The sequence below is a fragment of the Danio rerio genome, chromosome 24, assembly GCF_049306965.1.
Source record: "Danio rerio strain Tuebingen ecotype United States chromosome 24, GRCz12tu, whole genome shotgun sequence".
Taxonomy (NCBI): domain Eukaryota; kingdom Metazoa; phylum Chordata; class Actinopteri; order Cypriniformes; family Danionidae; genus Danio; species Danio rerio.
In genome coordinates this window covers 32,100,122-32,112,094 of record NC_133199.1, presented here as the reverse complement: position 1 = coordinate 32,112,094, position 11,973 = coordinate 32,100,122, and positions in this window count along the sequence as shown.

The window sequence follows — 11,973 nt, the reverse complement described above, 5'->3', positions numbered from 1 at the left end:
TTTCATTGTAAACACAGCCTAATGCACAAAGTTAAAAGTCTTTAAAATGAAGCCTTTGCCAATTAAGCCTGATTCTGAATGGGTTTTGGTGTTTAAAGAAAGTTTGACTCAAACTATCAGACAAAAACAAAACTTTATCAAAATAGATAGAGAGAGATTAAATAAATGAATTCATTCATTTTCCTTTGGGTTACTCTTTGTTTCAGAGGTCACCACAGCAGAATTAACTATTCCAGCATATGTTTTATGTAGCGGATACCCTTCCAGCCACAACCCAGTACTGGTAAACACCCATAAACACTCATTCACACATGCACTCATATGCTACGGACAATTTAGTTTTTATTCAGTTCACCAGTACCACATGTCTTTGGACTGTGGGGAAAACCAGAGCACCCAGAGGAAACCCATGCGAACACGGGGAGAACATGCAAACTCCACACAGAAATACCAACTGACCCATCCAGGGCTCAAACCAGCGACTTTCTTGATGTGAGGCGACAATGCTAAGTACCAAGCCATCATACCGCCCAAATAAATAAATGAATTAATAAATAATTAATTAAATTGTAAACCATCATACACAAGTGGGGTTTTGGTAACCTTTAGTTGATCAACTTAAAAAAAAACACACTGTAAAAAAAAATAAAAATCATCCTGCCTTCTTTTAGTTGAATTAAATGAACGTTTCTAGTCAACTCAACTTAAATCAGTAAAATTGACTAAAATATTACATTAAACATTGTTTACACTGTGTAAAGGCCATTATTTTATGCTTTTTAGGGGTTTTTTTGCCGGAAAAAAATGATAAATTAACAGATAAATCTGTAAAAAAAAAATCTGTAAAATCTGTAATTACAGGAAGTGTAATTGTAATTTAATGTCCGTTGTATTCACGGTAAATTTAATTAATTTATTCATTCATTCATTCATTCATTCATTCATTCATTCATTCATTTTGTTGTCGGCTTAGTCCCTTTATTAATCCGGGGTCACCACAGCGGAATGAACCGCCAACTTATCCAGCACGTTTTTACGCAGCGAATGCCCTAGCCGCAACCCATCTCTGGGAAACATCCACACATACTCATTCACACTCACCACACAGCACACTCCCTCTCTGACTCCTCCACTTACTACAAAAAAAAAAAAAAAAATACCAATGCTTTCCTTCTTAGACTTTACACACTTAAAACTTGCCTGTAGCACTTATTCATTGTTGCTCTTATAGTTGTGTAAATTGCTTCCTTGTCCTCATTTGTAAGTAGCTTTGGATAAAAGCGTCGGCTAAATGACTAAATGTCATGCACTATGGACAATTTTACCTACCCAATTCACCTGTACCACGTCTTTGGACTGTTGGGGAAACCGAAGCACCCGGAGGAAACACACGCGAACACAGGGTGAACATGCAAACTCCACACAGAAACGCCAACTGAGGCTTGAACCAGCGAACTTCTTACTGTGAGGCGACAGTACTACCTACTGCACCACTGCGGCACCGTCTTTAATTTAATGGCTGTTAATTTACATATTTTTTCGGAACCCAAAATAAAATAATGGCATTTTTGGGTGTTTTTGGGGTTGGGTGTCTTCTCATCCACCAGGAAGACGCGACAGCAGCCATATTGCACCAGACCGCACACCACACACCAGCTAATTTGTAGAGAGGAGTGATAAAGCCAATTATGACATGGGGATGGTTAGGTTTTTAACAACCACAGAGAGTCAGGACCTTACTTTAAGGTCTCATTCATAAGACAGCGCTCAGTGGTAGTATAGAGTCCATATTAATATACTGGGGCATTAGGACCCACCCAGACTGCAGGTTTAGCGCCCCCTACTGGTCTCAATAACAACACTTCCGGCAGCAACCTGGCTTTCCCTTTGTCTTCCATTCAGGTACTGACTGGGTGCATCCCTGCTTAGCTTCAGTTGCAAAGAGCTAGCCGCTGGTAGTTCTTCTCTAGTTTGCTATAATGTTATGATAAATATAAAAAATGTATAAAATACATGAGAATATAAAGGTATGAATTATACGAGTAGATATTACTGTTGATTGCTGATTAATTATGGCCTTCAAGCTCACAATCAGAGGTTACAGTTAAAGTCAGAATTATTAGCCCCCCTTTGAATTTTTTTTTACTTTTTTTTTTTTTTTTCCCCCAATTGATGTTTAACAGAGCAAGGAAATTTTCACAGTATGTCTGATAATATTTTTTTCTTTTGAAAAAAGTCTTATTTGTTTTATATTGGCTATAATAAAAGCAGTTTTTAATTGTTTTGAAAACCATTTCAATGTCCAAATTATTAGCCCCTTTAAGCTATGTATTTTTGATAGTCTACAGAACAAACCATAGTTATACAATAGCTTGCTTAATTACCCTAACCTGCCTAGTTAACATAATTAACCTAGTTAAGCCTTTAAATGTCACTTTGTGCTGTATAGAAATGTCTTGAAAAATATCTAGTAAAATATAATTTACTGTCATCATGGCAAAGATAAATAAATCAGTTATTAGAAATAAGTTGAAAAAATCTCTCCATTAAACAGAAATTGGGGGAAAAATAAACAGGGAGGGGGGGGGGGGGGGTAATAATTCTGACTTCAACTGTATGTATGTAAAAGAAATAAAAGATTATTTATGCTGATTGATTATTGTCTCCAAGCTCACAGTCAGAGGTTATTAGCTCTGACTAATTACATGCAAAGTAAAAGAACATAAATACTCATGACCTCTCAGTTTTCTCCTACGGGTTTGTGGGTGTTTAAACTCTAGAGAGATTAAAAAACAGGAAAAAACTTTAAGTTGTCATGTAAAATAAATCCTTTTTAATTTAATTGATTATTATTTGGCACACACAAATTCTAATCTCAAATAATGGTATTTAGGTTGAACAGCAGACAATGTGATTTGTTTGGTGGTTTATAACTATTTATTATACAAGCCTAATTCTACAAGAAAAACTAACTTCTTTATGTTTTGACAGAATTGGCATATAATTAATACAATTTTATACAATTTTGTTATGTGGTATGTAAATTTTTTTAATTTAGGCGTGCCCCAAACCCGACATAGGCTCATTCTGAAAACGTAGCCCTATATATGTTTCTGGGGATTGCAAATTATGTAGCCAGAAGTACATATGGCTGCATTTTGACGTTAAAATGAACGATTTGGGGTGGTATGACGCCGTTCCTTTTAGCGATTACCAGTACTATTAGTTAAGTTTAGTGAAGGAGGATAGGTTGGTAAGTCAATTGGTCAGTCAGTCATTCAGTCAGTCAACAGTGGCTGGTGGATTTACATGAGAACAGCAGATGCAAATGGCACTCACAAGATAAATTTGAGATCTGAAAAAGCATACACAGCGGCCTCAGGTGGATTAGTGAAAGCAAAAACTGCAAAAAAACGTAGCTTCTATGATGTATTTGGCGCTCTCCAGAAATTTATATGGAGGTACATTTTCAGAATGAGCCTGGGTTACCCAACACCACACCACTAAGTCTAGCCATCATTGCAGGACGACAGATAATCAAATTATACTAAAATGAACGAATGAGATCATACAAATTAGCCACTAAATAAAAAACTTATGAATTGGCATGAGATTGTGACAGCAATGCTGTTTTATTTTAAAGCATTATGATATGGGACAAAGTCTAATCTTAGGTAATCGTGTTTAGGATAAACAGCAGCCAATGTGGATTGTTTTGCAGCTCATAGCTACTCATTACACTAGCCCAACCCCAAACTTTCACTGGCAAATAAGACTAAAATCATCCTAAAATGTATGAATAAGATCATACAGTACAAATTCATCCAAATGAGTCATGAAATCTAAAAAAAGTTACAAATTACTGTAAAATTTGATAGAAATTCCTTTTTATTTTAGTGGTTTATTAAGGTTTATTTGTTTAGAGTTCTAATGCTATTGTTTGCCCTATAACGTTTAATCGTTTGGGAAATCAGCACTTTTAAACATGTATTATGGGATCAGAGCTTTCTTGGGGATTTGTTCCATTCCCATGACTTGAAAACAATGTTTACAAGTGCTGTTGTTTCTCTCAAACTCTCTCTCTCCTTTCCTTGAACTCAAAATCTATGATCTGAAAAACAACAGCCTGGGAAACACCCATACACACTCATTGACACACACACTCATACACTACGGACAATTTAGATTGATTCATTTATTTCAGTATTCCTCTGTCTTTAGACTGAGGGATACTGGACCGCCATGACTGTCATTTTATTCAGGATGTCTCTACATTGCTGCATTCATCTTTCCCTTTATCTCAATTAGTCTTCCAGTTCCTGCTGCTGAAAAACATCCCCACAGCATGATCCTGCCACCACCATGTTTCACTGTAGGGATGCTATGAGCCTGGTGATGAGCGGTGCCTGGTTTTCTACAAACGTAACTTCTGGCATTCACTACAAAGAGTTAAATTTTAGTCTCATCAGACCAGAGAATTTTGTTTCTTAAGGTCTGAGAGTCCTTCAGATGCCTTTTGGCAAATTTCAGTTGGGAAGTGGCTTCTGTCTGGCCACTCTACCATACAGGCCTGATTGGTGGATTTGCTGCACAGATAGTTGTTCTTCTGTAATGATCTCCTCTCTTGACAGAAGAACGCTGGAGCGTGACCATCAGGTTATTGATCACCTCCCTGTCTAAGGCCCTTCTCCCCCAATCTCTCAGCTTAGATGGCCGACCAGCTCTAGGAAGAGTCCTGGTGGTTCCAAACATCTTCCACTTACAGATGATGAAGGCCACCGTGCTCATTGAAACTTTCAGAGCAGCAGATATTTTTCTGTAAACTTCCCAGCCTTGTGCCTCAAGACAGTCCTGTGCTTGTGCTTTGACATGCACCGTTAACCCTGGGACCTTATATAGACAGGTGTATGCCTTTTCAAACCATGTCCAATGAGCTGAGTTTAGCACAGGTGAACAATTAAGCTGCTGAAACATCTCAAGAATGATCAGTAGAAACATATATATATATATATTTGTCATTTTGTGCTGAGAAAATGGGCGAGATTAAACAAATTGATTAGACATTAAAGAAAGAGAGTGATTGCTCCATATTTGACATTTTTGTACAGAGAGGTCATGTTTTGATCTTCGATTGGTCTTAAGCAATCCCGTGATGCCATGTGGATATTCAGAGTTCACCAAACTTGAACTTTGCAGCGCAGTGAACTGCGAAACTTGTCAAATGCACTGGGGTACCTCAAGGCTCTGTTCTTGGGCCACTTCTCTTCTCCATCTACACATCATCTCTAGGACCAGTCATCCAGAGACATGGATTCTCCTACCACTGCTATGCTGATGATACCCAGCTATACCTCTCTTTTCATCCTGATGATCCCTCGGTTCCAGCTTTTATCTCAGCCTGCCTATTGGATATTTCACACTGGATGAAAGATAATCACCTTTAGCTGAACCTCGCAAAAACGGAAATGCTTGTAGTTTCTGCCAACCCGACTCTACACCATAACTTTTCAATCCAGATGGATGGGGCAACCATTACTGCATCCAAAATGGTGAAAAGCCTTGGAGTAACGATTGATGACCAACTAAACTTCTCTGACCACATTTCTAGAACTGCTCGATCGTGCAGATTTGCACTCTATAACATCAGAAAGATCCGACCCTTCTTATCTGAACATGCAGCTCAACTCCTTGTTCAAGCTCTTGTTCTCTCCAAACTGGATTACTGCAACTCTCTACTAGCTGGGCTTCCAGCTAACTCTATCAAGCCTCTTCAACTGCTCCAGAATGCAGCAGCACGAGTTGTCTTCAATGAACCTAAACGAGCACATGTCACTCCGCTGCTAGTCCGTTTGCACTGGCTGCCAGTTGCTGCTCGCATCAAATTCAAAACTCTGATGTTTGCCTACAAAGTGACTTCTGGCCTAGCACCTTCTTATCTGCTCTCGCTTCTGCAGATCTATGTGCCCTCCAGAAACTTGCGTTCTGTGAATGAACGTCGCCTCGTGGTTCCATCCCAAAGAGGGAAAAAATCACTTTCGCGAACGCTCACGCTCAATCTGCCCAGTGGGTGGAATGAACTCCCTAACTGCATCAGAACAGCAGAGTCACTCGCTATTTTCAAGAAACGACTAAAAACTCAACTATTTAGTCTCCACTTCACTTCCTAATTGCCTCTTTGAATATCACACTAACTAACTGTACAAAAAAAAAAAAAAAAAAAAAAAAAACTAACTACTAACACTTCCCTTCTTAGACTTTACAGACCTGAAACTTGCCTTTAGTACTTATTCATTGTTGCTCTTATAGTTGTGTAAATTGCTTCCTTGTCCTCATTTGTAAGTCGCTTTGGATAAAAGCGTCTGCTAAATGACTAAATGTAAATGTAAATGTAAATGTCAAATGGTCTTGTCTGTCGCTGTTATGTCCCAAAACTGGCTCGAATAACAACATCAAGGTTTGAGCAGAACATATGAAACACTGAAAAGAGCACCATGCGGATTGATCCTGGCATGCGCGGACCACCGCCAGCCAGACAGCCTGAGTGCAAGCCAACGAGAGTGAGCGAGAGAGAAGAGAGACTGAGCAGTATCGATGGAAGTGTATGGAGCGAAACGTCCAGTATGACCATGGCTTTTTAAAGAATTTTAAAAAACTTAACAAGGTCAAAATGGCACCTCATTTATAATACGTTTAATATTAAATGTATTCATCAAAAAATATTGAATAATAGATATGACAATATGTAGTTCTTGTGAGGAATATTGTAAAAAATACAAAACCCACAGAGCAGATCGCACATCTATTCTGCACAGCTTCACTTTTATTGGCAAAAAAAAGTTCTTTCCTCACAGAGCCCTCATCTTCATGTTCCTCCGGTCTCTAATTCATCTTTTCAGACATGTGAGCCTTAAATTGAAATTGCTGCAATTTGTGTACTGAAGTTGAATGGGACAATCTCTGCACTCTAATAAATTAGAAACATCGAGACGTTCCGATAAAACAGGAAGCAAACAAGACAAATGGAAACAGGGGTGTTCTAATTCCAACTCTATTTGCAGCTCCAGATCGTTTTGTTCTGGTGTTGTTTGTCTGACGTAGGGGCTTGCAATTGCCGTTTTCTCATTGCTTTCCATCTTAAAATACCCCTTTCACATATTTCAGAATTATTGTAGCAAGAGAGTATTTGTGAGGGCATTTGGAATAGAAAGACGCCAATTTATTTCAAGGAAGAGCTACATTTTCTTTTTCTTTTCGTTTTTTAAGTCCAACAGTGTGACGAAATAAAGCGACTAATGAAAATGGTCCACTTCTCTCAGCAGGAGCCACTTTGGTGTTGCCGTCTGAGATATGACTCACTTTTGGAAAGGGGTATAAAAATGGATAAAGGTCTGGGTATGGCAAGCTGTTTTAACATTGATTCATTAACGAATGATTGATGACAAAGTACTTAATCAGTTGCTACTTGTGCTTATTCTTTAATTACAAGTACCTTTATAAAGATATTAGTACTTTATTTCTTAGATGACTGTATTTGTTTATTCTAATACTTCTTTTCATTAGTGACCAGTTCAAGTCACAAATTTCACATTTTTGCCAAAAACCTAAAGGGATCTGTTATTGACATATCAGCTATTCAGTTTTGACTCATGTAATTATGTTGTCAATACTACATAGTGTTTATATATTAGTTATTTTTCATTGCATTCTAGTTACTTTGTATCTACAGTGGGTGACACTTCAAAATGACCATTACTGCTGTGTACAGCTCTGCCACTGGACTAAGAGATAAGGAAAATGTATTTTGTTGTAACAGCAGTATCTTTACATTTACTACCTACACTGAAAAAAATGATTTAAAGATTATTTAAAAAAAAAATTTAAGTCAAATGGTTGAAAACATATAATTTGGGCTGAATTTAAACAAACAAATTAAGTTGAACTAAACTAAATTACTAAATTTAATTAGTTTGAATTCAAAACAAATAAATAATGTGCAACAATTTTGCAGACATCATTTCTTTCAGTGTAGTTGCTATTATAAGATACAAACAAAATACTTATACCTAATGGCTAAGTATTTAATGTTTAAGAGCTGCAAGGTTTCTGGATATGCGACTAAAAATAACTCATAAATTTAGCAACAACAACAACAAAAATAATATCTCTGTAAACATAACTTCTCGTAAGGAGTAGAGGTGTAACCACGGTGTCCTGGCCTAAGTCCCTCAATCGGCCCTTACGATTATGGCTTCCCAATCATCCCCATCTACCGAATCGGCTCCATCACTCCACCTGTAGCAGGTGTGTGGTGAGCTCACTGGTGTCGTTGTCCTGTGTCATTGCATCATCTACATTACATTACATCACATAACATAACCCACCATCACTAACTTTACATTATAAAGACATTTGCTAATTAATCTGGATAAGGTTAACTGTAACTGTACCTGCCATGTTATTTTTCACATACTCTAAATACCATTACACAACTGGTCTATGATTAGTGTTTTTTGATTTTATTTAAATGATTCAAAAATTGAACAAGGAAATATCTGATAATGATCTGATGCTGTCAGCTCATAGCAAAATGGTTCCTGGTTCAAGCCTCGGCTGGATCAGTTGTTGTTTCTGTGTGGAGTTTGCATGTTCTCCCTGTAAAGATGTTTACATGGGTTTCCTCGGGGTGCTCCTGTTTCCCCCACAGTCCAAAGACATGCGGTATACAGGTGAATTGGGTAAGCTAAATTGTCCATAGTGTGTATCTAATGAGTTAGAGTGTAAATGAGTTATTTTTTTATTGTTGTTGTTGTTATATAATACATTCATATAGTTTACGCTATAATAAAACAACAACAACAACAACAACAACAACAACAACAATAATAATAATAATAATAATAATAATAATAATAATAACAGTTATTTTCCCTATTATTATTATTAATATTATTGTTGTTGTTGTTATTTAATACATTCATATGGTATATACTATAATAAAATAATAATGATAACATACAAATTGAAATATAATAATAATTATTATTATTTTGATTGTTGTTGTTGTTATATAATATATTCATATGGTATATACTATAATAAAAAATTAATAATATATAAATTAAAATTTAATAATTGTTATTTCCCCTTTAATTTGTTACTATTGTTATAATTGTATTATTATTATTATTATAGTTATTATTATTAATGTATTTTTAATATAATTATATATTATAATAAATAAAAGTACTAATAAATAAGAACTACTATGTAATGATCTAATACATAATGAGTTAGTATAGCACTTAATTTAAAACACATACATATTTAACAAGTAAGGACTAGCCGCATAAAAATTTACTATTTCATTTTATAGATTGAATGTTAAAACAGTTTGCCATAAACTGGGTGCCTTCAGATTTAGGATGTTTTCTGTGTTCTTGAATACCCGGAAAAGAATGCGTTTCAAAACACCCTCCACTGCGAGGCAGAAGGTCACACACAGGAGGAGGCAGAACTGTGTGAAATGCACACGTCGTCTCCGCCGGTGCTCACACAACCAATTAACAGAGGAGAAGGGTGTGAGGACTGCTGTGTTGACAAAGCGTTCTGGTTCCCCCGTGAGTTGTGCGACTCCCAGATCACCGGCGTGCCATGTTTTTTTCACGTGCCTCGTTTCCTCGCCCGACTGCACAGACTTTATTTGTAGTGAGCGCTGCAGTCATTACAGTCAAGGTGACCCAGCATTTGCATACAGAGTGATGCGGATAGTGGATGGATGTAAAGAGACGATGAGTCTGTTTGATGCTGTACACAGTTTTGTTAGGTTGGTAGTGTGTTTAGTGAATAAACATTTTCAAAACCCATCTGAATCTTTATTTGACATTATTTGTGTGCAAAATACACTTTTCCTGTTACTCTTTTAGCAGGTTATTGGGTCACACTTTATTTTGATCCGTTCATTTGTTGAAATGTAAGTTACAGTTCATTGCATCTGCATGCCAACTGATTCTCATTAGATTATAAGTAGACTGTTAGTGTCACAATCTCCAGCGATCATAACTCCATAGATCGCTCTATCTCACTCACAATAACTCATGGACTACAATTCCGCCATTTCTGGCCTACATTTTTATACATACACTTCACCCTGACACACATGCTTTCTCATCTAAACTGATTACATTCACACCACCCGAGGATTGTCAGAGACTGATTGCACAAACTATTTAAACCACACACTCACCCATTCAGTTGGCTGAGTCTTGTTTTTTTGTAAAGTAACACTACTACGCGTTTCCTCGTCTTGTTTTGCTGTGTTTTAACCCTAGTCTTATTAGCCCGTTTGTCTTAGTCTGCCGCCTGCCTTTTGACCTCTTGCCTGTTTACTGATTATGATTCTGGACTGTCTCCATATACCTGTTAATACACCTGTATTGACCTTTGCTTGCCTGACGACGATTTAACCTGCATTTGGATCCTACTTCTGTTGTTTGTGTCACTCCCCGTGGTTACAGTTAGGGTTGGGGTTAGGGTTAGTGTAAGTTGACATGTACTTGCAAAGTTTCTTATAGTCAGTTAAATATCTGTTGGAGGAGCAGTATCAACAGAAATTAAACAGACAGTCTACTAATACTCAAATGGACCATCAAAATAAAGTGTTATCGGTTATGTTTTCCTTGTTTATTGTTTTCTTTTTTTAAATTTAGTTGAATTAAATTCACTTTTTTAGTCAACTCAACTTATAAAATTCCGTTAAACTTTTTATAGCTAAAAACATGTTTTTGAAACCTGATTAGCCTCTTAAATTAAGTTAAATTACCACAGAGCATTTGTTGTCAATGGCTTTTGGTTATGTATTGGTTTTATACAAGGTTTTTGATTTATATACACTTTATTAGGTACACCTTACTAGTACTGGCTAGGACCCCCTTTTGCCTTCAGAACTGCCTTAATTCTCCGTGGCATAGATTCAACAAGACATAGATTCAACAAAGACATTTCTCCAAGATTTTGGTCCATGTTGACAAGATAGCATCACACAGTTGCTGCAGATATGTCGGCTGCACATCCATGAAGCGAATCTCCCGTTCTACCACATCCCAGAGGTCCTCTACTGAATTGAGATCTGGTGACTGTGGAGGCCATTTGAGTACAGTGAACTCATTGTCATGTTCAAGAAACCAGTCTGAGATGATTCACGCTTAATGACTGCTGAAAGTAGCCATCAGAAGATGGGTACACTATGGTCATAAAGGGATGGACATGGTCAGTAGCAATATTTAGGTAGGCTGTGGCGTTGACACAATGCTTAATTGGTACTAATGGGCCCAAAGTCTGCAAAGAAAATATCCCCTACATTATTACATCACCTCCACCAACCTGAACCGTTGATACAAGGCAGGATGGATCCATGCTTTTTTGGTTGATGACACCAAATTCTGACCCTACCATCCAAATGTGGCAGCAGAAATCAAGACTCATCAGACCAGGCAACGTTTTTCCAATTTTCTATTGTTCAATTTTGGTGAGCCTGTGCGAATTGTATCCTCAGTTTCCTGTTCTTAGCTGACAAGAGTGGCACTCTGTGTGGTCTTCTGCTGTTGTAGCTAATCTGCCTCAAGGTTAGACGTGTTGTGCGTTCAGAGATGCTCTTCTACATACCTCGATTGTAACGAGTGGTTATTTAAGTTACTGTTGCCTTTCTATTGGAACCAGTTTGGCCATTCTCCTCTGATCTCTGGCATCAACAAGGTATTTGCGCTTACAGAACTGCCGCTTATTGGATATATTCTCTTTATCGGACCGTTATCTGTAAACCCTAGAGATGGTTGTGCATAAAAATCCCAGTAGATTAGCAGTTTCCGAAATACTCAGAGCAGCTCGTTTTTCAATGGTCAACAGCCATGCCACATTCAAAGTCACATTAATTAACATTTCTTTCACATTGATTTGTAAAAAAAAATTGATTCAATA